We start from the raw sequence: 24,573 nt of genomic DNA on the forward strand, positions 1-24,573 counted from the left end.
CTTTGATATATATATATATATATATATACACACAGAGTAGTTCATATCATTGATAAGCTAGCACACAAAATAAGAACTTAATTTTTCTCTTTTTCACAGCCACACAAAATAAGAACTTAATTTTTCTCTTTTTCACAGCCATTAATTCAGTGTTTTTTTTCTTTAACAGTGTGCAACCAATTAAGCAGGCTTGCTTTATCAGCTTGTTATACCTGTGAGATATAAATTACACATCAAAGCAAACCACATCTGTAACACAATTACAGGCATGAATATTTCATATTGATAACATGATATTGTGCTTGTATTAAATTAATGTGCCACTACCATGTAGAATGTTAGGTAACTCACAGTATACAAAGTTTTGATGGTTTAGTATGTCGCTCTGGCCTTCAGTAAGAACTGATCTCCCGCGTGGAGCACACGTGGGTTACGGCTGAGAGCCAGTCTAATTAAAATGCTTTATCATTTCCATTAGAGTCAGAGCACCAGAGGGCTGGCCTACGTGGTATCCAGGGAGTCAAAAACACTTTTTTTATTTGATGCGCGTAACCTCGAGGAAAAAAAGAAAGAGAAGAAAACATCATCTCAGGCGAATACCCAGGTGAAAGCCAAAAGAAAAGAAAAAGAAACCTTTCATCACCTGCATGGTGGTATTCAAAACGCAAAGCCTTTTAAAAAGCCATTCAGAGTCGCTTCTATAGAGAACAATTCAATGTTTGGTGAGATAAATCAGCCACAGAACTGCTCAGAACAGATAAAGCTGGGGCTGACTGGATTGGTGAGAAGCTGCAGGTCTTAAGGCATATGTGCTTGTGAGGTTTAGGATGACAGAGAGGTGATATATAACCTGTAAGGAACCTGTACCCAAGACACCAAGTCACAGGAGTCTAATTAAAAGAAGTTTGGAAAGTGTAAAAATCCCTTTCCCTCTCTTTAAGAGCAGCTGCAAGCTTCCAGAGCTCTCCCAGATTTGGGTAGGAATGATAAACCAGGACGGCCCACCAGTATCTTGCAAACAGGCACTCCAGAAGGCAGGCAGGCAGTGCACATGAGGATCAGCATTAAGAAAGGGCAGAGGGAGCAGTGGTCTGGCAGGCAGTGCACATGAGGATCAGCATTAAAAAAGGGCAAAGGGAGCAGTGGTCTAGCAGGCGGTCCATATGAGGATCAGCATTAAGAGAGTAAGAGAGGGCAGAGGGAGCAGCGGTCTGGCAGGCAGTCTACATGAGGATCAGCATTAAGAGAGGGCAGAGGGAGAAGCGGTCTGGCAGGCAGTGCGCATGAGGATCAGCATGAACCCCTTAGCGCACATGCCAAATATGGTCAATCCTTGCCCATTTAGGGGGTACCCTATTTGAAGCTTTATAACTCCAGACGTGAACACCACAGAGACTTGAAAATGGCTTAAATGAAGCAAGACATTTGTGCCATTTACAATACTACTTTATATTCATAATTTTGGAAGAAATGAAGTGCCACAAATGCAATTGTTTAGGCAAAAAATCTAAAATGAATTTGCTCTTTTTTAGTTTGCAATTAAATACTGGGAGATTGCATATATACAGCAGGTTAAAGTATACATGTCCTGGATCAAAAACCTCTTGACCACAAGTTCATAAAATCTAAGGGTAGATATGTAGAAGTTAACTAAAAAACTAAGCAGTGTACCCAGCATCTCCAAATCTACCCAAAATTTCTAAATTATGCATTGCTGTATATCACAACAAATTCACGCATTAAACTGCAAATCAACTGTATGTACTCAGGAAACTCACTGTTTCATCATTTTCAAGTGGTCATTACAAGCTTTTTTGTCAGTACAGTGGTCTAAAATAGCTATGGGTCCAGAAACATATCCAAAATTTCTCCAAAAAGGAATATAATGCTTTTTGTCCATTGTAAAGCACATAAATGAGCCCCTTATGAAGGTTTAAGATGAAATATTGATATCAGATTTTAAAATAATGCAAAAATATTGTCACACAATGCTGTACAGTACCAAAATGTGCAATAATTAACTCTTGTATTTCTATACTCTGTACTCTTGTATGTTTTCTTGTATGGGGATGAGACGATATGAAAACAATTTTCAACCGTCCACCACGTTTTGGCAATGTTCCAACACTCTTGTCATCACTGTTGCATGCATCACAAAAACTATTACACTACTAATTAAGGCTTACATTACAGTGTGAAATATCCACATTATATAACACCACTAACCTTTTTAAAGACACTCAATTTAAAAAATGATGTATATAACCAAAATATTTTGAGCAGTAATACTTACATAGCAATGATGAAATTGTATCTGTGTTCAGTAGATAGAGACAGAGACAGTAAATCAATGATACAATTCTATTTGCAGTTTTAGCTCCAGAAAACGGAGTCAGATAGATCTGTCAGCAAACATATGGCTTAGCTATGCCCAAAAGTCCTCAAAATAATAGTATTTTCCAAGAAATTACAAAAAATCGTTGACACCGTTTCGTTAGGTGCAGCGTCTTTTACTGCTACCACAGAGTGAATGCGTAAGTGAATGCGATGATAAGAAAGATTTTGGTTACGCTGACCTATAAAACGCTATTCCAAAAGCAAAATTAGACATGTTAAACATCATTAGAAAGCTTATACTCTCACCGACTGAATAAATGAATTGTCAATCAAGCCAGACTGTACTAAAAAAGGCGACAACGCCGTAAACAACAGGTGTGGTATTACGCACAGCTATTTTGGAAGGTACCCAGGCATCACAAATGCGCGTATATTTCACAAACGGATTGTCCAAGACAATATATGACCACTAAGTCTCAAAAGGGACATCTCTATGCGTAACACCAATGGTAAGGTTGTATATTTGTTCAATATTTAGTCCCAGATATTGACTGTAAAATGACATGGTATCATTTTTTAAAACTTTGTCTCGTATATTTCATTATTCAGTGAGCAGCGTTTTCATTGCTGTATTGGCATATTTTATATTGTCGGGTTTATCTTGTTGCTATGACGGAGTAAGATTTTTGAGTGGTCAAAGAATATTTTTATGAATGCCCAGATAGACAATATTGTTCATTATGTCATGGGTGGGGGGTGTAGTTGCAGGGAGGGGGTGCTTGTTAAATGAACGACCAGAGCGACAAAACCTGAACCCCCACCCCCCCCGCCCCGGGCCCCCCTCCACCACAGGCCCCTCCCCCCACGGTGGCTTTATTTTCACAGTCAGATCGACAATTTGCCCAAACACACCTTCGAGAAAAATTATGGCCAACAATGTCAAACATATATTGCTGGATTTTTAAGAAAAGCAAAGTTTTTTTTTCTTTCCAAATTTACTTCTGCTCGTGCGTCTTCCACTTCAGAAAATTGGCTTTTTTTGAAAACCAGGGATTTCTCAGCAGAGCAATATTCAGAGAGACAGAGCACTAAAAAGTGAGATGGACTCCATTTCCTCTCCTCACTTGCAACATCTATTTCCTGGAGGCCAGTTTATGGTTTATAGACCTTTATTTCTTTATCCATTTTACTTAAGCAGCACCTGATTTATGGCAATATTGATTAGAACTAAGAGAACTCAGTGTATGGCTGAGTCTCATCAGCTTTGCACTAAATATCTACAGGCTTATGGTCCACTCCGTACTGCTGCTTGGAGGCAGCACTCGTATTTGCACTTGGTTTTCTTTGCCAGAATGTCCTTTAAAACATGCTCCGGAGAAATATATCTGCTTCTCAAAGACTGAATGTTAATCTTAAACGTAATTTGTTAACCAAATCAAACTCTGCCCCCCATGAGCCAATGTTTTCATTGTTTATTCTTCCTCTTCTTCTTCTTCGTCTTCTTCTTATTTATTATTATTATTATTATTATTATTATTATTATTATTATTATTAATAATAATAATAATAATAATAATAATAATAATACAATGCACTATGTTCCAGTAGAGTTTACGGAGCTGGTGGTATTACTGGGCTTGATAAATTAATGCCGGACAGGAAAAATGGATAGTCATTTGTCTGGCTTTTCCCAAAGAGCCCATTAGAGAAATCACACAATAGAAATGTGAAGGCTTATGGGTAAAGAAATTTCAACTTTCCTGAGTGGGCATTGATCAAGGGAATAAAAGGCCTGTGCTGTGATTGGGTGTCCCAGATCAACACATCTTTTACTGAGTGAAGTGAATCTCGCCTCAACTTTGGTTTCAATAATGTAAAAGAAGACAAGGTGTTTTTATACATGTCTAGTGTGGTTACTTCCAAAGAAAAAGTGCTACTGTAGGTGTCGCAATTATGATTCGTAAACTTATCTGCTCAAATGCTGCCCTTGAGAATGAATGTCACAGTAATCCTTAATTTCTGGTGTCCTTTTGTGTAGGCATAGCGTTCGTTATAATAGGTGCCTCACCCATTACTGCAGTATGAGCATGGCTTCTCTGAGCACGTAAACAAAGGAAAAAACTGTGTCCTTTATTTGCTTTCAAGGTAAAACAGATTAGACAGATCACCAAGTCTACCTGCGGTGATTCATGTCAGATTATTATATATTTCAGGCCATTACATATTTCTCTCTGCTCAGAAATGCCCCTGTAAACTCAGGTGACAGTGTATATTGGGGGGAAAAATAGCACAGAATCAACAGCTAAAATAACTTAAATGCTTATTTTGGCAATACACACCCATACGGGTCAATCCTTGGTCTCTGGAAATACAAAACCCCGTGAAAATGTGGGAACGCCATGGTTTGAGGGGTGCTTTTCCATGAGGGCTTGGTTCAAGTGAGCAGGAGAGACTCTCTACACTGCAGGCAGGATTGAAAGCCCTGTTTCACAGCCAGTTCTCTGGCTGGGCTGTGGACATGATGGGGAGGAACCACATGCGGTTACTTAAAAAAACAGAATGCAGGTAATAAGTTCCACTCAGACTCTCCAAGCCTCGCAAATATAACCGCTCAGCATTTCGTCTGTTTATTCTCTCAGCAGGGGTTTATTATAAGTCAAAGTCTACTTTCAAGAACAAAGTGTGTGTGTGTGTGTGTGTGTGTGTGTGTGTGTGTGTGTGTGTGTGTGTGAGTGTGTGTGTGCGTGTGTGTGTGTGAGTGCGTATGTGCATGTGCATGTGTGTGTGTTTGAGTGAGTGAGTGCGTATGTGCGTGTATGTGTGCGTGTGTGCGTAGTCTCCAAGTATTTGGACAGTGACACCAATTTTGTTGTTTTGGCTCTGTACTCCACACATTGAATTTGAAATAAAACAGTGAATATAAGGTTACAATGGCGACGGTCAGCTTTAATTTGAGAGTATTTACAGCCATACCTGGTGAACTGTGTAGAAATTGTAGCCCTTTTTATACATAGTCCCCCTATTCTGGGGGATGATGTATATATTGGACAATTGGCTGCTCAGCTGTTTCTTGGCCAGCTGTGTGCTGTTGCATCATTAATTTATGTGCAAGAACACTAAAAAAAAGTAATGAGTTGATTCTAGGTGTGAAATATGCATTCGTAGCTGTTGTCTCTCAACATGAGGACCAAAGAAGTGTCAATGCCAGTAAAGCAGGCCATCGTGGTCTGGAAGAATGAATAGAACAGAGACAAAACATTGCATGAGTCAAAATCAATTAATCAAATTTAATTGATGATTTGATTCAGCTGATTGGACACAACCAGGCTTGATTGCAGCCAGCCCTGTTGAATCTAAACCTCACTCCTATTGAACCTTACCATCAGTATTCACCACAAAGTTTCTGCAAGCACATTATGCCACAATCAAAGAAAATTACAGAAGAGATGAGAAAAAAAAGTTGTTGAAATATATAATTCTGTAAAGAGTTACAAAGCCATTTCTAATGCTTTGGGACTCTACCTAACTACAATGACAGCCATTATTTCCAAATGGAGAACCCTAGGAACAGTGGTGAATCTTTCCAAGAGTGGGCAGCCTGCCAAAATTTCTCCAAGGGCACAGCAACAACTCATCCAGGAAGTCACAAAAGATCCCGTAAGAACATCCAAAAACCGCAGGCCTCTAGCCTCAGCTAAGCTGAGTGTTCATGACTCCACAAGAAGAAAGACATTGTTACCCAAGAGAAACATCAGCGCTCATCTCACATTTGAAAAAAAAGCACCTGGATGATCCCCAAGCCTTTTGGGATTATGTTCTATGGACAGATTAATCAAAGGTTGAACTTTTTGGATGACATGGGTCCCATTATGTCTGGCGTAAAGCCAATTTCACGGTAAGAACATCATACCAGCAGTCAAACATGATGGTGGTACTGTGAATGTGAGGGGATGCTTTGCTGCCTCAGGGTCTGGACAACTTGCCATTATTGAAGGAACCACAAATTCTGTACCAGAAAATTCTTAAGGAGAATGTCCAGACATTGGTCTGTGACCTCAAGCTGAAGCATAATTGAGCATGAAAGCAAGTCCACATCTGAATAGCTGAAAAGTGCCTAAATTAAAGTTTTGGAGTAGCCTAGTCAAAAGTCCTGAATTGAACCCAATAGAGATGCTGTGGCAGGACCTGAAACAAACAGTTCATGCAGGAAAACCTAAAAAATCAATTTGTCTCAGTTAAAATTGTAGTTCCGCAAAGAAGAGTGGGCTAAAATTCCTCCGCAGCGATGTGACAGACTGATATCAAATTATAGAAAGTGTTTGGTTGCAGTTATTGCTATTATTACAGGTGGCGCAACCATTTATTAAGTTTAAGGAGGCAATTACAGTCTCACACTTTTTTTCACTGAATAAACAAAATAGTAATTTCAATGATAATTCGATAAATAATTAATGCCACCATCTGAATCTAATGATCAATTACATTTGATTAATTAGTTGGTTTAGTAACTAAGGAGGAGATAACTTTTTCACATGGATTATATGGATGTTTGATAACTTTCATGAAATAAATTAAATAATAATTTTAAAAATGTATATTGTGTTTATTCAGCTTCCCTTTGTGTAATATTACATTGCTAAAGATTTAAAACCATTCAGTGTGAGAACTATGCAATAAGAGAGGAAACAGGGAAGGGGCAAACACTTTTTCATGACATTGTATATCCTTAAGAAGCGGTGTAAGACATAGCAATGGTAGTGTTATAGTTTGGGCATGAATGGCTGCCACTGGAACTGGCTCACTGGTCTTCGCTGATGATGTGACTGCTGACGGCAGCAGCAGGCCGAATTCTAAAGTGTACAGAAACATCTTATCTGCTCAGATCCAACCAAACGAGTCAAACCTCACTGGACAGTGCTTCACCTGGAGCAGGACAATGACTATAAACACACTGCTAAAGTAACCAAGGAGATTTTCAGGACCAAAAAACTGGAATGTTCTTAACTGAACAAGTCAATCACCAGATCTGAATGTAACTGATCATGCGGTTCACCTGTTGAAGACAAGGCTGAAGGCAAAAATCCTCCAAAACAAACAGAAACTCTTATGGCTGCTGTACAGGCCAGACAGAACATCACCCGGGAAGTCCCCCAAATGGGGGAGGGGGGGGGGGGGGGGGGGGGGGGGGGGAGGGGCAGTCTGTACTTCAACCACATATTCATTGTTTCCTTTCAAATCCAAAGTGCTGGAGCACAGACTCAAAAGAACAAAAATGGTGTCACTATCCAAATACTTACACACTACACTGTATATATATGTAGTATATATACATACACACACACACACACACACACACACACACACAAAATGCTGTTGAGATATTTAGTTTCTGCTACTGAAAGCCTGAATATACAGAGTAGAAAAAAGCAAGAATGTGCATGAGTGTTCTCAGAAAGATTCCTTTAGCTCCCAAACCCAGACAGTGCAGCCATTAAAATAAAAAAATAAAAAAAGACTATAAAAATGAGGTAGTTTTATTTATAGAAGATTGTACTGTCGCCAAGAGTAATGCAAAGTTAAACGAGCAGGGACAGGGGAAACGCTAAATAGCTGCATGCATGGACGCCCACCTTATTCCTGCATAATCTCTCAGACAGTGGACCAAACCTTACAATCTCAAAAGAACCACCGGCAAAGCTCAGTGATCAATTTCTGTGACAACTTCACAAAAGGATGACATTTAAAGAGGCCTAATATATGTACACTGGGCTGGTTCTGTCTAAGGAATTCATTACTGTCCTTGATATGCTAAGCTTATCTGAGCTCTATATGACTTAAAGACAGTGAAACAGTCCAAGTTCCATATAGGGTATATGAAACTGGCATCATTGTGGCTCTGTATAACAGTTTCTCGCTGATATTTTGGCAGTTTATTTATGAAATAACTTATTGCCCACTCTCAAAACATTTCATCCACACCCGTACCTGTCAGCAAAAACTCACAGATACCAACATCCTCCTTCACTACTCTCTGCTTATCTTTCAGTTTAATTCAGCTCAACACAGGCGAGACAGGCTGTGCTTTGCTTTCAGTTTAATTCTGCTCAACACAGGTGAGACAGGCTCTACTGTCCTTTCATTTTAATTCAGCTCAACACAGGCGAGACAGGCTCTACTGTCCTTTCAGTTTAATTCAGCTCAACACAGGTGAGACAGGCTGTGCTTTCCTTTCAGTTTAATTCAGCTCAACACAGGCGAGACAGGCTGTCCTTCCCTTTCAGTTTAATTCAGCTCAACACAGGCGAGACAGGCTCTACTGTCCTTTCAGTTTAATTCAGCTCAAAACAGGCGAGACAGGCTCAACTGTCCTTTCAGTTTAATTCAGCTCAACACAGGCGAGACAGGCTGTCCTTCCCTTTCAGTTTAATTCAGCTCAACACAGACGAGACAGGCTGTCCTTCCCTTTCAGTTTAATTCAGCTCAACACAGGTGAGACAGGATCTACTGTCCTTTCAGTTTAATTCAGCTCAACACAGGCGCGACAGGCTGTGCTTTACTTTCAGTTTAATTCAGCTCAACACAGGTGAGACAGGCTCTACTGTCCTTTCAGTTTAATTCAGCTCAACACAGGCGAGACAAGCTCTGCTTTCCTTTCAGTTTAATTCAGCTCAACACAGGCGAGACAGGCTGTGAACACAGGCACAGATTCACACTAGGAACACACTTTTAAAATAAATATTTAATGAATAATAATAATGATAATTATATAATAATAATAATAATAATAATAATAATAATGTGTTATTGCACTTGACTGGTAAACCAATTAGATTTCTTGCAAACATTGCAAGTACAGCTTTTTCAAATACGATGAGCATGTACATATCACACGGGAGTTAGGGGTCAAAGGTCACTGAGGATTTTGCTAAAAACCCAAAGGCATCTTTAGTCAAAGGTTCCTGAAAAGCCTTCCCAGTAAGGTATGGTCCTCAGCACACAGAGCAATGTGCTCAGAAACGTTATTCCTGTTGCACAAAGATGGCCTCAGAGATGCCACATACACATGCATATACGCAGCCAGGATGCCAGACTGTTCAGATACAGAGAGAGCTGCAGAAACACAAAAGTGTGTTTCGTATTTATTGATTGCTTTACAGCATTTCTTATTTCCTGCAGGGCATCCTTTGTTTCTAAAGGGAAATCAGGACACCTCTGCTTTAGGCTGGATGAGGGCTGGTCTATGCTGTGTTTTATGACTGCATTGAGGGCCAGGACACAGTGTGGATACCAATGGCCCCAATAATCTCAGGTTTAAAAGCACAGCTTTCTCCCACACGCTATACTTGCTTGTGTTTTTCCCCAAAGACAGTGTATTACATTTAATATATCACTCGAAAAGCAAAAGCATATTTTGTGCATAACGTTGCAAAATGGCGAAATTCAGCTATACAGCACTCCTACGTGAATTTCTTTAAATCTCCTATTAGCCAATATATCTACTTATCCCATAATTAATTAATTAATTAATTAATTTAATTGTTGTGGGAAAACTACCATTATAATAATTTCATTTGTTTAAGTGTTATTCCACATTTACATCCATGGAAATATCTCATTAGTCGTTCTACTAAGTATACACTGTTACATGTAGATTTAGTCTCTCTACTAAGTATAAACTGTTACATGTAGATTTAGAGGCTTAACCTTGTCAAATCATCACCCTTTAAAGTGCATTCAGATTGGCTGAACCCCAGAAATCCTGAGGCATAAATGCATTAACATTTTCATGAAATATATAATTTCCTACCAATATCAACCAAGCAGAGAAAATATTTCAAATTGATGACAGATATTGAGCATATTTAAAGCTGGAACCACACTACAGTGTATTCTTTTTGTAAACCACAGTGTCACTTTGAAATAAACATACAGTCCTGCATGTAGGGAAGGGCCTTGTTGGAGTGTGACGGCTGACTCTCCGCTGCAGAGTTGTCTGGCTGGATGGATACTGTCCCCTCCTAGAGAGGCCCAGCAGCATCATCCCAAAAACCCTACCCCCTCCATCACCCCCAGCACTTACTGATCCCAAAAACCCTACCCCCTCCATCACCTCCAGCATTTACTGACCCCAAAAACCCTGCCCTCCATCACCTCCAGCATTTACTGACCCCAAAAACCCTGCCCCCTCCATCACCCCCAGCACTTACTGACCCCAAAAACTGTGCCCCCTCTATCACCTCCAGCACTTACTGACCCCAAATCCCCTGCCCTCCATCACCTCCACCATTTACTGACCCCAAAAACCCTGCCCCCTCCATCACCTCCAGCATTTACTCACCCCAAACACCCTGCCCCCTCCATCACCTCCAGCACTTACTGATCCCAAAAACCCTGCCCCCTCCATCACCCCCAGCACTTACTGACCCCAAATCCCCTGCCCTCCATCACCTCCAGCATTTACTGACCCCAAAAACCCTGCCCCCTCCATCACCCCCAGCACTTACTGACTCCAAATCCCCTGCCCTCCATCACCTCCAGCACTTACTGACCCCAAAAACCCTGCCCGCCATCCCCTCCAGCACTTACTCACCCCAAAAACCCTACCCCCCCATCACCTCCAGCACTTACTCACCCCAAAAACCCTGCCCCCTCCATCACCTCCAGCACTTACTCACCCCAAAAACCCTTCCCTCTCTATCATCTCCAGCACTTACTGACCCCAAAAACCCTGCCCCCTCCATCACTCCCAGCACTTACTGACCCCAAAAACCCTGCCCCCTCCATCACCTCCAGCACTTACTGACCCCAAAAACCCTGCCCGCCATCCCCTCCAGCACTTACTGACCCCAAAAACCCTGCCCCCACCATCACCTCCAGCACTTACTGAAGTCCCGCAAACAAACCCGGCTTTGTGATTTACTGCCATCCAGAGGGACCCAGAGACTAAACGGCAACAGTTACTGACCCATAGACAGGTTTAAAATCTAGCAGAACTGCAGCTAGCTGGTGAGCTATAGTGGAAGGAAACAAATGTTCCCCATGGGATCACACAAAACAGAGAGCTCCACAGCTCATTCGCTCCAGAAAAAGCATTTAAGGACAAGCTAACGCCCAGGCAATGCACACATAAACATCAGGGTCGCGCTGCAAACAAACAGTTCAGTGTCACTCTGTCAGTGTAAATGGCCTGGAACAGTAAAATTACAATCATGTACCAACTTACTGATAATATATATATTTTTCAAATTTTAAACAAGAATAATGACCTTACTAAAATAAATTATAAAAGTATTCTAAAAGTAAAGCGTTCTGAAGAAGGTGTGAGTAATGTTCATCGGCTGGTCTTCGGTTAGTTATTATTTTTTTCTTTGTCATTTTTTTGCCCATTTTTGTTAGTGTTAAAACTAGTGGGTCACTAATCATTGAGCATATAAAACGCAAACTTTGGTCATGGATTCAGAAGACACTTTAGTCAAAAGCAGTGTCACTATTCATTTGTACTCAGTTAAAGTTTAAATTATAAAATGAGAGCTTAGGAGAAGATAACTCAGCATGACCTACTTTGACAGTAAAAGCAGTCCTCCTCGAAATCCAGAAATCCACAAATTTATTAACAGGGTCTCTTCCACCATGAAAGAAAGAAAAACAGCTCCAAGTTCCAAAAAACAGACAACAGTCTGTAGGTTAAAACAAAGGGGAAAAAATGTGATGCAACAAAAAAAAATAAAACTAGCATCCAAAAGTCACGTAATAAAAAGCCTTATTTGGCACCACTAACGTAAACCATCTGAGCCTACCACCATTTGACATTGTGCAAAAACACGTAGCGCGGTCCCAACATAATGCCACAGAAACACAATGACTCTTTGTGTTCACAGCTGCTTCCAACAATCCTGGAATTTTGCTTGCTAAGCTCAACAAGTTAGGAGACATCACAAAACAATCTGTTTATTAATTTACCCTGCAACATTCCTCACCGGGATCAGTAGCTAAGCTCCAGCATACTTTCCAAGCACATTCCGCTTTCTTACTTCCCCTCTTAACAGAGACAGAAGAATCAAAAACACTCCCGAAACAATCAGACAAAACAGTACCTACTAGCAAGAGAGATGGAACCAGAAAAGACTTCAAAATGGTCTCAAAGTTAAATGAAAATACAATATACCGCAGTGGAGCAGCGTACTTGCCTTGAAAGCCAGCGGAATGAAGAGGAAGTTGTAGCGGTACCTAATAGTTTGCAGCTGTGGGCCAGATGGTGCCAGTATTGTGCTAAAAGGCATGGTGGGTCTGCAAACTCAACAAGATTTCTGTTTAGTGACACCCAGCCTAGATTTTCAACTCCAAACTCCTACCCCAACTCATATTACTCTCTCAAAAGCAGTACTTTTCATTTAAAATAGCATTTAGGAAGGAACACAGCATAGCACTTTGTGCCTCGTATTAATAACTGACCAACAATCCAAGATACCTAATATCATCACTTATTTATCTTTCAGGGGGCATCAGAAATGGCTTTCACAGAAATGATGAACTCTCATTGAGTTACTGTACAGGACACTGCAGGTTGCGAATTTGATTAAAACACATAAAACAACAAGCTAAAAAGCAAAGGGGAGTTATGAATTTGGAAAAGAGGGACAGAAAATCCTCTGAAAAACAGAATCTGCTGCATCTGCTAAAGCGCTCGCGTGCAGTGCAAGAAATGCAGATTCTGGCAGCTGAAGGGAGCCCTGCCTGGGTGAAACCAAACACTTCTGCGTCTCACCCAGCTCTGGAAAAGGAGGATGGACTCCTTTGTGCGCTTGTGGAAGGCGCACAGAGGACAGAAAAAACATATGTCCTTTATTTATAAACAAAATGAGGCGGGGGCCCCTTTCCACCCCCTCGCCGGACCCCGAATCATCCGGGACAGGGCGCTGCTGTGTTGGTGTTGGCGTCGCCTCCGAACGTCTGCTCGGGGGATCATTTCAGGAGAGGGAGCGCGGGGAGCCGGGCTCTTAAATTTCACCCATTTTACCTTCCTCTCCGCTCTCTTCCAGCACTGTATGTGCACAGCTGTGGGAAGGGGCGAGGTGTTGTTTTAAGGTTAGCCAAGACATTCCACATTTCTCAAAGAACTGGTACTTCTCAAAATAAAAGTACTTCTGTAAGGGATCTGGGTAAATGAGAAACACATTATCAGAAGAAAAAAAGAACAAAAAAAACCCCTTATTTTCCTGGAATCATGAAGCTTATTTACTTTCAGGAAATCGGTTCATGTTTAGTCAGACATTCAATGATTCATCGAGAATACAGACATGCAATAAAAAAAGGGGGGGGGGGGGGTTCTGAAAAATACTGACTGCTCAGACTTTGTGTAGGGCAGTACATCAAGTACGCAAGATGTTGTGCAATCCAAACTATTTCCTGATAAGCGTTCAAATAAATGAGATTGGCCTCAATTACATTTTCAGATTGATAGAGTTGTCACACCTTTAATACAATTTTCATATTTTGGAAAATTGAATTTCTTTTAATTTATGAAATAGTGGCTTGATGTGAATTTTTTTTTCTTATTGCATATCTCTTAGCAACAGATTCTTTAACGTTCACACCCTGGTAATAGATTCCTGGAATTTTCTTTTTACCATGGAGTTGTGACCCCGACCAAGGAGATCTAACAGACCAGGAGACAGGGGAGCTACATGTTGTCCTGGATTAGCTCGGATTCTCAAATGGAGGGAAATCAGACATTTGCATTTACATGTAAACATTTGGCAGATGCACCGTTTCAGAGCAAACTACTAAAGTGCATACATAAAGGATTAGATCCATCCAGTGTCACAGTCCGGGCATACAGTTGAGGCCAAAAGTTTTCATACACCTAGGCTAAAGATATTCAAACTCAGTTTTTCACAAAACGTTTCATGTTACCATACATTTCTTTTAGCAAGTCAATTAGGGCATCTACTTCGTTCACATCAGAGGTAATTTTAAAACAATCGATTAGAGACAGATTTATTTCAGCTTCAATTCACTATATCAGAATTCCAGTGGGTCAAAAGTTTACATACACCAAGTTGACTGTCTCTTTAAAAAATCTGGAAAATTCCAGAAATTGATGTAATGGCTTTTTAGAAGCTTCTGATTGGCCAATTGTCATAATTAGGAGTTAATTTGGGAGTTCATTGGCACACGTGGCTGGAGGATAAAGGGTGAGGCTTTTAATCCGAAGAACACCATCCCTACTGTGAAGCATGGGGGTGGCAGCATCATGTTGTGGGGGTGTTTTGCTGGAAAAGGGACTGGCATCATGAGGAAGGAGGATTATCTAAAACTACTGAAGCAACACCTCAAGACATCAGCTAGAAAGTTAAAACTTGGTTGCAATTGGGTCTTCCAGCAGGATAATGATCCTAAGCATACCTCTAAAGTTGTAACAAAATGGCTTAAAGACAACAAAGTGAAAGTGTTGGAGTGGCCATTACAAAGCCCTGACCTGAATCCCACTGAGAATTTTTGGACTGAACTGAAAAAGTGTGTCCGTGTAAGGAGGCCTACAAGCCTGACTGAGTTACACCAGTTCTGTCCGGAAGAATGGGCAAAAATTCTGGCAAAGTATTGTGAGAAGCTTGTGGAAGGCTACCCCAAGCGTTCGATTCAAGTTAAGCATATAAAAGGCAATGCCACCAAACAGTAACAAAGTGTATGTAAACTTTTGACCCACTGAAAATCTGATATAGTACATAAAAGCTGAAATAAAGCTGTCTCTTATCTATTCTTTTGAAATGACCTCTTATGGAAATAAAGTAGATATCCAAATTGACTTAACACAGAAAATGTATGGTAACATGAAATGTGTAGAGCTGTGAAAAATTGAGTTTGAATGTCTTTAGCCTATGAGTATGTAAACTTTTGGCCTCAACTGTAAGCCAACACCACAATGTTTAGTATCAGTGTAATGTTCTGGAAACGACAGGGAGATTGATGTTGTTGCATTTTAAGTAGCATGTCGATCAGAGGGTACAGCGTTAAAAGTATCAAGGGTGGGACAGTACAGCTCTTATGAAGGCTTAGAGTGGCAAGCAGAAGACAAACTGACCTTCAAATGTCTCAGATAACCAGACACCTTCAGTGGTCATTTAACTGAAGGAAACATTGTATAATTTGTACGGAGCGTGAATGTGTTGCGTTTGCCTGAGTCTGAAACACCAGCTAATTCAAAAGGTCAGGCTCGGCGATAAAAAACACCAGTGCAGCACACCAATTAGAGAAACAAGGAGTGTTTGTGGACAGATAGAGGAGAAAACAGAAGCTCATCAATCTGCTTCTGGGCTTTTATAAGCAAGGAGCTCCAGTCCACTCTCAATCTGTACAGCACAGAGTCTCTGTCTCTCCAGCACAGAGTCTCTCAATCTGTCCAGCACAGAGTCTCTCAGTCTGTCCAGCACATAGCCCCTCCGTCTGTCCAGCACAGAGCCTCTCTGTCTGTCCAGCACAGAGTCTCAGTCTGTCCAGCACAGAGCCTCTCTGTCTGTCCAGCACAGAGTCTCAGTCTGTCCAGCACAGAGTCTCTCAGTCTGTCCAGCACATAGCCCCTCCATCTGTCCAGCACAGAGCCTCTCTGTCTGTCCAGCACAGAGTCTCTGTCTGTCCAGCACAGAGTCTCTCAGCCTGTCCAGCACAGAGTCTCTGTCTGTCCAGCACAGAGCTCCTCAGTCTGTCCAGCACAGAGTCTCTGTCTGTCCAGCACAGAGTCCCTCACTCTGTTCAGCACAGTGTCTCTCAGTCTGTCCAGCACAGAGGCTCTGTCTGTCCAGCACAGAGTCCCTCAGTCTGTCCAGCACAGAGTCTCTGTCTGTCCAACACAGAGCCCCTCAGTCTGTCCAGCACAGAGTCCCTCAGTCTGTCCAGAACAGAGCCCCTCAGTCTGTCCAGCACAGAGTCTCTGTCTGTCCAGCACAGAGTCCCTCAGTCTGTCCAGCACAGAGTCTCTGTCTGTCCAACACAGAGTCCCTCAGTCTGTCCAGAACAGAGCCCCTCAGTCTGTCCAGAACAGAGCCCTTCAGTCTGTCCAGCACAGAGGCCCTCAGTCTGTCCAGCACAGTCTCTCAGCCTGTCCAGCACAGTCTCTCAAGCACAGAGCCCCTCAGTCTGTCCAGCACAGAGTCCTTCAGTCTGTCCAGGGAACCAGGCATAACTGACACCCTACTGACCGATACTGTTAAGGGTAGGCTGGAAATCTCCCATTATGTTCTTTATTGAATGCTTTAATGTTAAATTGAAACTTGGTATAAATGCCGTCAACCTCATATATGTGCTTTCAGGTGGATATAATAGTTTTGTTATATTTAAAGTAACAATCTCCAAGATCTCCATTTCGTTGTCATTGGCGGCATCTATGGCCGCCAATGTTTTTGGACCTCACTTGTATTTGTAAGCAATGCCTTGTGCTTGCAACTTATGGTTTGTGTTTGTACATTGCGAGTTGAAACTGAAACACAAGTATTTTGTACTTGTAACAATGACTTGTGCTTGCAACTTATGGTTCGTGTTGAAAATGCCTTGAACGATTGGCTCTCCATACCGGAAGTGTAAAAGCAGTGCCAAAAGTCTGTCTGTAGCGAGCACTGTGTGTTCCTTCTTGTAAACTGTGCGTTGCATGCAGAGGGAGTGTCGCACGTAAATACTGTTTTGCATTTGTACCTTTTCTGTTCACAAATGTTAATAAACCACTTCAGATCACAAAACACATGTAGATTTTAATTTACAGACGTGACCCTCCCCCCTCACGAAAATCTATGTCCACAAACAACGTTTTTTTTACAGGTTCAACTTGCAGAGTACAAACACAAACCATAAGTTGCAAGCACAAGTCATTGCTTTACAAGTACAAAATACTTTTGTTTCAGTTTCAACTCGCAATGCACAAACACAAACCATAAGTTGCAAGCACAAGTCATTGCTTACAAATACAATATACTTTTGGCACTAATTTGAGCCTATATTTATTGTCGTACATTAGGCTAACTTAAGCCGTCTTTATACTGCCGATCCGGATTAAAATGCTGTAGCAGACCTGGGGTAGAATTAGTGATGATCAATTTCCACAGACGTTCTTTATCCACCTTTTGCCCGGTATGAACATCTACACTGCAGAGAAGAATTTGTGGGATTCGCTGTGGCGCGTGCAATTATGTATCTCGTGCACAATAAACATTGTCTTTCTCCTGAATAATTGTTGTGATATTTTTGAAACAACTGCCTTGCAAAATGTTACCCCTGGTGTTTCTGGTTTTGCTAGCTAAACTGTTCGAGAATAAATTAGCAATCAGAACAAGAAGAATAAAACAAAAACAAAGGAGATTTCATCAAAAAGGGCATCACGGCTGAAGGAACATATGAGGAAGCGTAATAAAATAATAACAATGCTAATCCATACTGACATTTTTTTATTTAGTTTTCATTCCTAATTATCAACAGCTCTCTTTATCTCCGCTTTGTTGGACCCATAGATATTTTAGACCACTGTACTGATGGAAAGCTTGTAATTCCCACTTGAAAATGATGCAACAGTGAGTTTCCTGAGTCAAAACAGTTGATTTGTATTGAAATACGTGAACATGTTGTGATTTATAGCATGGTATAATTTAGACATTTTGGATGGATTTGTAGAAGCTGGGTACACTGCTTAGTTTTTGCTTCATAAATCTATAGTAGTTCTACATATCCACCCTTAGATTTTATGAACTTGTGGTCATGACATTTTTGATCCAGCACATGTATAGTTTAACCTGCTGTACGCAATCTCTCAGTATTTCATTGCAAACTAAAAAAGCGCAAATTCATTTTTGATTTTTGTCTAGACAACTGCATTTGTGGCACTTTATTTCTTCCGAAATTAAACTATTCTGCGTTAGTATTGTAAATTGTACAAATGTCTTGGTTCATTTAAGCTACTTTTCAAATCTCTGTGGTGCTCACATCTGGAGTTATAAAGCTTTAAATAGGGTACCCCCTAAATGGGCAAGGATTGGCAAGATTTGGCATGTGCGCTAAGGGGTTAATCCACCTTTTTCTCCAGCTTGACATCTTTACACATTTTACGTTGCTGTAGTTAGCTACATTGCAACGTTACAAGGTAGCGTTGTACGGTGGCCGACAAGGGCAAACGCGCTACAACGGCCCAAAACATTTCCATCGGGAGAAACGTGCTGCAGCTTCAGAAACGATGCCAATTCAAAAACGTATACGAAAATCCAATACAAATACAACAACGGAAACATGCTCCAAATGAAAAAACGTGCTGCAGAAAGCCAAATCAAATACGTTAACAGCAAACACGCTGCAAATACAGAAACGATGCAAAATCAAAAACACACAAACTCTGAAAACAAATGCAACAGAAAAACGCTGCATATCCAGTCAACACAACGGAAGTTCTCCAGAAGAGAAAAAAAGAGATAAAAAATAAATAAAGAGGCTACATAAAAAGGTAGCCTACGTATTCTTTTTTTACATTTGGCCTTAGTCTTTTACAATTTTATAAAAGAGCATTGTAGCGCGTTTGCCCTTGTCGGCCACAGTAGCGTTAAATTCGAGAGACAGTTTGCGAGGTCGGTACCGGTTGGTAGCGTTAGCTAGCGTTTTTTTTCTAATTGTTAGCTGACATTAGATTATGTTCATTACATTAGCTAGCTAGCTACCGCAACATTATGATATAAGCGATGGCTACTGTGCACAACGTTGTCAAAACTAATGTTGCCTTTCTTGACATGGTCCGGTAGCTAGCGTTAGCTGTGCAATTAGCTATTTAATTTAGTAACGTTACATTGCCATCAAATGTAATACAAAATCTACATGAACAAATAATATCACCTTTCATGTTACAGAAAAACCTTTTAGGGTTCCATAACCCCCTCCCTTTCTCTGTTATTGTAACAGTAGCAGACACTGGAAAAAAACAGTACGCCGCTCAAGTGAGTTGAAGAGCGAGCCTGTTGCGTTAGCTCCGCCTACCCTCTCTGGCGGACCAACCACTGATGGGTGATGGAAAACGTGTTACTAACTGCGCTGCTTGTGATTTTTCCCAGGAATGTCGCTACAGACACCCAGTTCATAATACTTGGTAATACTGCAAATGCAAGGGCTTTCATCAGTGGACCATAGGCTCAATCACCATTGTGTTACCTCATTCGGCGATAGATAGGGACTTAACAGACATTTATTTAAATGAAAATCTTCGAGATTATTACTTTAATAGTCCACATTTATCTCAGTCAAAATTTTAATTTAATAAGGTATCATATTAACAGTCCTGTTGCAAGACCCCAATAGAGTTATCAATAATAATAATAAGCTGTTGGAAATTTGGGCTAGTACAGGACAGTCTTCTCTCTAGATCAAGCAGGGGGAAAAAATCTGTGTTATAATGGGGACACTGTGCAGTAGGAGACATTGCCTTTCAGATGAGCTATTTAGCCAGGTTTCTGACTCAGTAGAGATCCCATGGTATTTATGCCAAAGCCTTTGTTTCTCTGGTGTCTTGGCCAAATTCCCAGCCCTATCCACTCAATGCGGCCATTTCATTATCTCCATCAATCAATTTAATTGAGTCAATAATTCCTTCATTCTCCAGCCCAGCTGATGCGTGACAAACATTCTGGCACAAAATGGCTGCCGTGCACCACCCAGTTACGCATTGTTCACCATGACAGAGGTGGGTGCTCTTCTCAACAGCCTGCAATCAGACAGCTTAAACAGCCCATAATGTCACAGCAAATTAATTTTCAAGGGAAGGAGGGGAGTTTAGTGGTGGGCCATCACTTTGACTAAAATATCAAGGAAATCAAATAACCAAACTGAATTTTAAAAAAGGGCAAGCCCACCTCAGCCCTTTAGGACTGGTTTCTGCAAAAAAGTAAAGCCTGCCAATAAAATGCATCTCCTGTGTGGATTTAATTGAATTTGTGGGTAAAAAGAGCAGCCCAAGACAGGAAAACACAGAGAAACACAAACTCACTGAACAACATTACAGCAGAGCTTTCCCCAAACAGCGACAGCAACTATCACAAATTTACCAAACTTACGTCCCAGACATACTTTGCTGTAGGAAAGGTATGCGCCTTTGTCTTAAGATAATAAAACAGGCGTGTCAGTCAAAATTTAAACAAGACAAAGAAAGCAATGCATGTAACGTTTCAGAAGAACATTTCCTCTCAAATAGCAAAGCAAAATTCCATCCAGGTTTACATTAAAAGCAGGAGGATCCCTGTCTAATGCAAATGTCACCCTAAAGAGACCACTAAGAGAGACTCAGAGAGAGCCTGAGACTCAAGCAAAGTCAAGTCAGGGAGCTCCATTAGGTCATAAATAAATTAGTACAGCACAAATAAAGGGGGGGGGAGGGGGGGTTATCAAATATTATAAATGTGCAAATGCAAATGGCTGCTTGCCTGCAAAGTGCAGCACAGGCGTGAACGGGGTCTCCTGTCTGCAAAGGGCCCAAAGGTGATGGATAGAGCTTAAACAGCCTGAGCAGGATGAGCCAGCACAATGGCAAGAGAACACGAGCAAGAATAAGAGCAGAGTAACAGAGGGAAAGAGTACAGACCAGCCTGTGGGAGTGCAGAAGTAAAAGGAGAAAAGGGGCGGCAATGGCTCCAGGTATAAATCTCATTCACACACCTTAACGAGTCAAAGAGGATGCCTGGTAGTTTAAATGCTTTCAGGCAGGTATATTATTGTGGATATTTTAACAGGATACAGTTGATATATTGCACCTGAATTACAACTGAGCCAGATACTTGATAAGGTGGGAGATTTTAGAGAAACTAAAATGATTCCGAAATGCACTTCAGTCCAAAGAGAGCCAAAATAATGATGACCAAGAATAATATCCAGCCAATATAATGAGACACTGCAAGTCATTATAGTTTACATAAGCCACCAACATACAGTATATCAGAAAAATAACAAAGAGAAAAGCCCAAACACTACAGAGTGATTAAACATGCAGCTTAGACGCCCTTTTGCTATCACACCTACGTTTGAACAGCTAATTGAGGCTGGCACATTCTAATCCATTAAAACAGAAAACCACTTAGTTTTGCCTACATAGCATCTAAACATTTCACACTCAAAACTGGACTCACTCAGTTTACGCACTTGGCGGATCCCACACAGACTGAACTATTAAAATCCACTCTATCATGGACCCGGGCATGCACACGCACATGCATGTACGCATGCATGAACACACCTCATGTAAAATCACAATGTTACATTTCCACAGAATAATAACTGTAAACGCTGAGTACATCACAAAATTACTTCTCATCATCTAAGAAGCCGTTTCCACTGTGGTCCTTAAAATGCATTATGAAATGTACAAAATAAATGGATAAACACAATAACATTAGGAAAACCACAAATCCCAGTCAGCCAAGCAAAAAGTCAGTGCACATAACACATTTACGAGGCTCATGCCAAAAACATAGTGCTATGATATTCACTCAAAATAAAACTATCAATGCATAATTAAGGTTACAGAGTTTCTTATCAAACTTCCTTTCAGCATAGAGGCAGACTCTGTTACGCAACTTGCTTTCCCCCAGACGATATCCATTCATACTGCTGAATATTTACTGAAGCAATTCAAGCAGGTGCAAAAGGGTACATCAGCCAAAGGGTGCCCCACCTTGGAATTAAACAAGTTTGCCAATACTGTACAGCGGCGGCTAACCTCTTGGCTATCTAAAGCCATGAGATGCTTTGGGATGCTCCAGTAGCACAGAGCTTTCTATTTGAAATAGCAAACTGTATGTGTGCAGTGGCTCTGTTTAATGTGTGTCTGAGATGTGAGGATACAGTGGCTCTGTTTAATGTGTGTCTGAGGTGTGGGGGTACAGTGGCTCTGTTTAATGTGTGTCTGAGATGTGGGGGTGCAGTGGCTCTGTTTAATGTGTGTCTGAGATGTGGGGGTGCAGTGGCTCTGTTTAATGTGTGTCTGAGATGTAGGGGTGCAGTGGCTCTGTTTAATGTGTGTCTGAGGTGTGGAGGTGCAATGGCTCTGTTTAATGTGTGTCTGAGATGTGGGGGTACAGTGGCTCTGTTTAATGTGTCAGAGATGTGGGAATGCAGTGGCTCTGTTTAATGTGTGTCTGAGATGTGAGGATACAGAGGCTCTGTTTAATGTGTGTCTGAGATGTGGGGGTACAGTGGCTCTGTTTAATGTGTGTCTGAGATGTGAGGATACAGTGGCTCTGTTTAATGTGTGTCTGAGATGTGGGGGTGCAGTGGCTCTGTTTAATGTGTGTCTGAGATGTGGGGGTACAGTGGCTCTGTTTAATGTGTGTCTGAGATGTGGGGGTACAGTGGCTCTGTTTAATGTGTGTCTGAGATGTGGGGGTGCAGTGGCTCTGTTTAACGTGTGTCTGAGATGTGGGGGTGCAGTGGCTCTGTTTAATGTGTGTCTGAGATGTAGGGGTGCAGTGGCTCTGTTTAATGTGTGTCTGAGATGTGGGGGTGCAGTGGCTCTGTTTAATGTGTGTCTGAGGTGTGGGGGTACAGTGGCTCTGTTTAATGTGTCTGAGATGTGGGGGTGCAGTGGCTCTGTTTAATGTGTGTCTGAGATGTGGGGGTGCAGTGGCTCTGTTTAATGTGTGTCTGAGATGTGGGGGTGCAGTGGCTCTGTTTAATGTTTGTCTGAGATGTGGGGGTGCAGTGGCTCTGTTTAATGCTGAGCATTTCGGGTATGTGTTTGAGAGTACTGCAGAGCTCCAATCTTTGGTCTTATCTGATCTGATATGCAGTCAAACTCAAAGTGCAAAAGAGGACAGGGAAAGAGAAATTAGGGAACAAATTTCTTCATTTTAGAACTTTATTTTGAGGAGACAGGGAAGATCATGCAAAGCCACTCAGCCGTGGGAAAACCGGCTGTGTCTGGAGCATGTCCCTTTCTAAAATACCTGCCTATTGGCTGTGTCTGGAGCATGTCCCTGTCCCTCTCTAAAACACCTGCCTATTGGCTGTGTCTGGAGCATGTCCCTCTCTAAAATACCTGCCTATTGGCTGTGTCTTTAACATGTCCCTGTCCCTCTCTAAAACACCTGCCTATTGGCTGTGTCTGGAGCATGTCCCTCTCTAAAATACCTGCATATTGGCTGTGTCTTTAACATGTCCCTGTCCCTCTCTAAAACACCTGCCTATTGGCTGTGTCTGGAGCATGTCCCTCTCTATAATACCTGCCTATTGGCTGTGTCTTTAACATGTCCCTGTCCCTCTCTAAAACACCTGCCTATTGGCTGTGTCTGGAGCATGTCCCTCTCTAAAATACCTGCCTATTGGCTGTGTCTGGAACATGTTCCTCTCTAAAACACCTGCCTACTGGCCATGTCTGGAGCATGTCCCTGTCCCTCTCTAAAACACCTGCCTATTGGCTGTGTCTGGAACATGTTCCTCTCTAAAACACCTGCCTATTGGCTGTGTCTGGAGCATGTCCCTCTCTAAAACACCTGCCTACTGGCCATGTCTGGAGCATGTCCCTGTCTCTCTCTAAAACACCTGCCTATTGGCTGTGTCTGGAACATGTTCCTCTCTAAAACACCTGCCTACTGGCTGTGTCTAGAGCATGTCCCTCTCTAAAACACCTGCCTACTGGCCATGTCTGGAGCATGTCCCTGTCCCTCTCTAAAACACCTGCCTATTGGCTGTGTCTGGAGCATGTCCCTGTCCCTCTCTAAAACTCCTGCCTATTGGCTGTCTGGAGCATGTCCCTCTCTAAAACACCTGCCTTTTGGCTGTGTCTGGAGCATGTCCCTCTCTAAAACACCTGCCTATTGGCTGTGTCTGGAGCATGTTCCCCTCTAAAACACCTGCCTATTGGCTGTGTCTGGAGCATGTCCCTCTCTAAAACACCTGCCTACTGGCTGTGTCTGGAGCATGTCCCTCTCTAAAACACCTGCCTATTGGCTGTGTCTGGAGCATGTCCCTCTCTAAAACACCTGCTTACTGGCTGTGTCTGGAGCATGTCCCTCTCTAAAACACCTGCCTACTGGCTGTGTCTGGAGCATGTCCCTCTCTAAAACACCTGCCTATTGGCTGTGTCTGGAGCATGTCCCTCTCTAAAACACCTGCCTATTGGCTGTGTCTGGAGCATGTCCCTCTCTAAAACACCTGCCTATTGGCTGTGTCTGGAGCATGTCCCTCTCTAAAACACCTGCCTATTGGCTGTGTCTGGAGCATGTCCCTCTCTAA

At 41.8% G+C, this 24,573-nt stretch overlaps 1 protein-coding gene across 9 annotated transcripts in view; it reads right to left on the reverse strand.

The window, feature by feature from the left end:
- Positions 1–24,573, reverse strand: part of gulp1a (GULP PTB domain containing engulfment adaptor 1a) — a 146,044-nt gene that overhangs the window by 34,483 nt on the left and 86,988 nt on the right. Inside the window, exon 1 of one of the 9 annotated variants that reach the window (XM_035394549.1) lies at positions 12,525–12,749. The exons of 7 other annotated variants lie outside the window; for them this stretch is intronic. The gene's annotated coding sequence lies outside the window, so the exon portion shown is untranslated. Of the gene's footprint in view, positions 1–11,898; positions 12,359–12,524; positions 12,750–24,573 lie in introns of those variants that run through there. One more of the 9 variants, XM_035394548.1, reaches the window with a different exon arrangement.

Source organism: Anguilla anguilla, chromosome 15 (genome assembly GCF_013347855.1).
Source record: "Anguilla anguilla isolate fAngAng1 chromosome 15, fAngAng1.pri, whole genome shotgun sequence".
NCBI classification, from domain to species: Eukaryota; Metazoa; Chordata; class Actinopteri; order Anguilliformes; family Anguillidae; genus Anguilla; species Anguilla anguilla.